Consider the following 5655-nt stretch of genomic DNA (forward strand, 5'->3'; position numbering starts at 1 on the left):
GACAATTTACAATCACCAATTAACCTCAACATGTTTGTGGGAGGAACCCGGAGAGAACCCACGCTGCACGGGGAGAACATGCAAACTCCACGCAGAAAGATCCCGGGTGTCCTCACCGGTGACCTTCTTGCTGCGAGGCAACAGTACTAACCACCGCTCCACCTTGCAGCCCCGCTGTGAAGCAGTGCTTTTATATATAAGAGGTAGTAACGCACAAAGCTGCAGAGTTTTGTGTCAGCAAGGAACCGGAATGCAAAATCGCAAACAAGGATGTAAACAATGTGTGTTTTAAATAATTCAAAAATGCTTCCAACAAGCTCCACAAGGAACCTTCAACAACCAACTTGTAAAGTACAGTTGTTAATAAACTATTAAATCAAATCTTATTTTAAAAATATATATATATATTACCGAAAGTCACATCTAGGAATAATGCTATTAAATGTTCATATTCTATTTTATTCTATTCCATCTGCTCCATTATCACCATTCATCTCAATGTAACCTCTCGTGGGGCAGGTATGAGATTACCTGCCATTAGGCCTCTTACTGTCAGTCATCCTCACAGCGGGAGGAGGAGGAGGAGGAGGAGGAGGAGGGCAGCCGCTCAGCTCTGGGTGTGAACAGGAGAGCAGAGAGCAGCATAGAGCCATGTCTATCCTTTCTAACGCACACAAAGCTGATCAATCGCTGCAGCTCGCCTCTGCCTCCCTCCACCGAGACTCGTCTCCGTGGAGACCAGACTAGGACTCAGCTGCCTGCAAGACCCATTAGTGGTCAAAGCAGTGAGTTCGCACAGCTTTTAACCTGCCAGATGGAGGTCTCCAGAGCAGGATAGAGATCTCTATCTCACTACCACCACGGGCTATGGGGGGAAAAAAAGAGGAAGAGAAGAGGATCATTACTGGGAGATTAAAGAAGCCTGGCCAAACTGTTTACCCTGCATACACATGTTTACTGTCACTGGAGACCTTAACTGACCCAAACTGTTGCTACTACTCTCCAAACCCTTTACCATAAACCATGAACAGGCAGATTAAGGCCTACACGTAGCAAAAACAGTGATATTTCAACGGGCCTTTGGTCTTAAACGAAGCTACAAGTCACCGAAAACATATCTGGAAACAAAGTGGAGATTTGGAAAAACTCCGTCTTTGCATGTAGACAGGAGGAGACGGAGTTTGACGTCATGTGTGTGCGACCCATGTTTACAGTTTTGGCTACTGCGATAGAAATGGATGCTGTTAAAGCCATGTTTGTTTCTACGTTTGTGCAAATGCTTTTGGCCTGTTTGCATTTACATTCAGAAATGTTCTATCATGTGGAGGAGCAGAGGAGAAGGATCGCTCGAAACCCTCACGCCATTATCCTTGAATCCTTGTTTTTTCCAGGATTCTGATTGGCTAGCATGCTTCTAGCTACACTGCCCCCTATAGGTTGGGCATGCTCATAGCAGCTCTTAACGACGTGTTTGTGTAAACGAAGATTTCTTTTGAAAAACAATCTGGTGTGAACAATGTTATTTTTCAAAATGTGGATCCGGTTTTGTAAATATGTGTGACCTTAGAGAGGGACCTTAATGCACAGATGTTCAATGTAAAATCTCAGACAGTTAAAAGGCCTTTGCAGAGCTGCTCCTTTGTACAAAGTCAAAATAGTTATCCGGCTTTACATTTTTAGCCTCAACCAACAGACAAATGACTGCAATTTCTCCAGCAATTGGTCGTCTAATTTTACATGTACAACGTTGCAACTCTGAGACCTGCTGCGGTTTATTTTGAGGGCCGATCCAGACACGAAACCCGACTTTTGGCTCATTAACTTCCGACTGACTTCATGCACACGCCAGCCTGTGCAATCTTGTGTGGTCGACGTCGTGGTGAAACACGCCTTCTTACTGACAGCGGGCAAAATGGCACAACGCTCTTTCACAACTTTTCCTCACGACTGAACGTGAAGCCTCGGTGCAATCACTAGAAAAAACAATCCCTTTACACAGCATTACATAAAGGTCTGCGCTCTCAAGTCGCTCTAATCTCACATCACATGATCCCCGTGGGGTCCCCGAGGTGCATTTTTTTGTACTTACAGATCACATAGCATCGAGTCACCCCCCCTTTAAAATGATATTTTAAGTCTCTCCTCAGTTGAGCTTAAGCCCGAGGTAAACCCAGTCACATGTCCTTTGTGTTTACTGAGCAGCTCATGATGTCTGCAGGCAAAGACTCACAAAGTCTGATGACATCTCCTAAATCATCTTCCCCTTTTTAAAAAGCACGTTATAGAAATTACAAGCTTTTATAGAGTTTTCCGGTCATGCTTAAGTCTGCTGTGTCATGTTCCCTCTGGGTACGCAAATTACTGAAGACGCACAATAGCAGCGTTACTGATGATGTCTGGGAACATTTTAGAGCAACATGAGGCAACGACAGCATCGATTCAACTGATTAAAAGAGGCCGAGCAGCATCAATAACACGGAGTCCCACATCAGCACCTGCTACGACATCACGCCAGTCATCCCAGAGGAGACAGATGTCCTCCACGCAGGGAAACCAGCCTTTTACTGAGCTGCAGGACGGACGAGAATGCCAGCTCCTTTATAGCACAAAGGAGTGTCATTATCTCCAGAAAAACAAATAGAAGGCATTATGGTGTATAGGAGCTGACGGCGGTGCAGCCAGGTCTCTCAGCTGGCACTGTTTGCTGAGCCAGGAGCCAGCAGGCTGGACGGGAAATGACCACTATTGATTAGCTGGCAGCTGCCACATCTGTTCTCTCATTAGGCGGAGACGCACAAACGTAGACGGACACAAACGAGGCTTCAGCTCGAGGATTACGTTGAAATTATACGACAAATACTGCAAACGTAAGGAGGAGAGCTAAAACAGACCGGTACAATTGTGGTAATGAAGCTGTTAGCCTTAAAAGAGGCAACATCCCAGCAAACAGGAACCTTTAGAGAACGGACACTTTTCAGAAACAAACATTCAAGGAACGTAAGTGTTTGTTCCCTGAATGTTCCAGTTTCCTGGGCTCGGAAAAATTCCACTAAAGCTAACCTTCAGGACATGTTCCCTCAAGGTTCCCTGAATGCTCCTATTTTCTCGGCCATGTTTACAACAAAACTGTTTTCCTGCTAACTTTTACAAAAGCTAACCTTTCCAAAAACACTCCAACAATGTTCCCTGAAGGTTCCTATTTTCTAGGCTCTTCACAACAAACTAAAACTTTCCTGCTAGCATCCACAAAAGCTAATTCACAAAACGCTCCAGTAATGTTCCCTGAAAGTTCCTCTTTTCTAGGCTCTTCACAACACACTGTGACTTTCGAGCAAAATTCAACCAAAACTAACCTTCAGGGAGCATTCAGGTAGCGTTCCCTGAAGGTTTCTGTTTGCTTGGTTGTGTCGACAATAACCTCTGACTTTCTTCTAAAACACTACAAAAACAAATCTTTGGGTAACGTTCCCTTAAGGTTCCCTGAATGCTGCTCTTTTCGGGGCTGTGTTTACAGCAGACTAACTTTCTTTTAAAATTCCACAAAAACAAGCCTTCGGAAAACGCTCAAGTAACATTCCCTAAATGCCCCTTTTTTTCTGGGCTGCGTTTACAACAGACTTTATTGCAAAATTCCACCAAAGTGAACTTTGACGAAACATCCAGGTATTGTTCCCTGAAGGTTCCTGTTTGCTGGGTTGTGTCTACACTAACCTGTGACTTTCTTTCAAAACGCTACAAAAACAAACATTCGGGTAACATTCCCCCAAAGGTTCCATAAAACGTTCCTCTTTTCTCGGCTGTGTTTACAACAAACTTCCACCAAAACTAACCTGTGGGGAACGTTCAGGTATTGTTCCCTGAAGGTTCCTGTTTGCTGGGTTGTGTCCACACCAACCTGTGACTTTCTTGCAAAACGCTACAAAAACAAACATTCGGGTAACATTCCCCCAAAGGGTCCATAAAACGTTCCTCTTTTCTCGGCTGTGTTTACAACAAACTTCCACCAAAACTAATCTTTGGGGAACGTTTGGGTTTTGTTCCCTGAAGGTTTCTGTTTTCTGTCTACAATGAACTGTCACTTTCTGGCAAAAATTCTAAAGAAAAACAACTAACTTTCAGGAAATGTTCAAGTAGCGTTCCTTTACAGTTCCTGAAATGTTGTGTCTGTGTTTACAACAAACACTGACTTTTTGGCAAAATTTCAGAAAAACCAACCTCTAGGGAACGTTCCCTGAAGGTTCCTGTTTGCTCAGTTTTGTCTACAATAAACTGTCTTGTAGGGGGAAAAAATCCACAAAAACTAACGTTCAGATAACATTCTTTTAAGGTTCTCTGAATGCTCCTCCTTTTCTGGGCTGTCTTTACAATAAAACTGTGGCTTTCTTGTGAAATTCCACGAAAACTAACCTTCAGGAAACGTTCCCCGAAGGTTCCCTGAGGGTTTCCGTTTGCTGTGGATGTTAGTTAGAGTTGCCTGTTAGCGGTCGGACATGAAGGAAGCGAGCAGCAGGAAAAACCCGCTGCGTTCACAAACTTACCTTCTCGAGGAAAAAGCTGGAACTCGGCTCCTTGATGTCTTCGGTCCTCAGAACGACGCGGGACGAGCTGCTCTGTGGAAGTGGGCTGACCAGGTGCACCTGAAGGCTCCTCTCCTGCTCCAGCAGCTTCTCTTTCTCAACAGGCGACTTTTTTTCTCCCTCCCGGTTGTTCGGCGGCCCGGAGCGGCTCCCGGATCTGTGCTCGTGCGCAGACTGTCGCTGTTTCACTGCGGACACTGAACTCGCGCTGCCAGGTGCTGCTTTCTGCCGCGAGCGCAGCGCGAGGACACACGAGAGGGCTGTCCGAACGAGGCGCACGTGAGCGCGCGGGGAACCCACATCAACAAGGCTCGCGCACACCCTCAAGACGCAGTACACGTATCAACAGCATCTGAGTCCAGCTGTGTTTGTCACCTTAAAGCAGTTTTATATATTAATAGTTTGTCTCAGAGGAGTTTTGTTAAAGTTGATGTATTTCACCTCCTGTGTTTCTAAACCTGCAAACAGACTCAAGTTTGAAGGCTTAATGGTGGGTTTATAGTCTTTGTGTTCCTACCTGCAGGGCTGCATTCACATGCTGGGGAGCCTCTGGGCAAACACAAACTGTGGGCACCTGTAGTGACCCCCAGTGCTCCACTGCAGGAACGTTATAACCTTTATGCCTCTTCTGAAGGCAAGAACCAACCCCGTAGAACCTGTATCAGGGCTGTTGTCAGGGGAGAAATAAAGTACCTGCTCCTGTGTGGGTATTAAAAACCTGCTGTTACGTCCTAAACACGGATCAGTTATACTTAGAGAAGATAAGTGCTGATTGGTGATTCAATTTAAGTTAATTCAGCTTAAAAAATAAACATGTGAAACAGCACTAAGGTAGTGTCAGTCTTCAAGAAAAGATTAAAGACTGAAAACAAACAAACCAAAAAAAGAAAATCCTACTACCTCCCTACAGCCTGCTATTGGCATCACTGCTCTATCACACTTTAACTTGTTCTATGACTCTTATCCAGATTGTTTTCTCCTGACTAGATCCTTGCTTGTGTTGTATCTGCCCTCAGATGTACGTCACTTTGGATAAAAGCATCCACCAAATTAAATCGCAGAAATTGTCATGTTATGA

General features: G+C 44.8%; 1 protein-coding gene across 1 annotated transcript in view; it reads right to left on the minus strand.

Annotated features, from left to right (window-relative positions):
- The window catches only part of rab3db (RAB3D, member RAS oncogene family, b), a 19454-nt gene extending 14068 nt beyond the window's left edge, over positions 1–5386 (minus strand). Inside the window, exon 1 of the mRNA XM_008299194.1 lies at positions 4539–5386. The gene's annotated coding sequence lies outside the window, so the exon portion shown is untranslated. The remainder of the gene's footprint in view (positions 1–4538) is intronic.
- Between the last annotated feature and the right edge of the window lie 269 nt (positions 5387–5655).

This window comes from Stegastes partitus, unplaced genomic scaffold, assembly GCF_000690725.1.
Source record: "Stegastes partitus isolate 25-593 unplaced genomic scaffold, Stegastes_partitus-1.0.2 Scaffold1390, whole genome shotgun sequence".
NCBI lineage: Eukaryota > Metazoa > Chordata > Actinopteri > Pomacentridae > Stegastes > Stegastes partitus.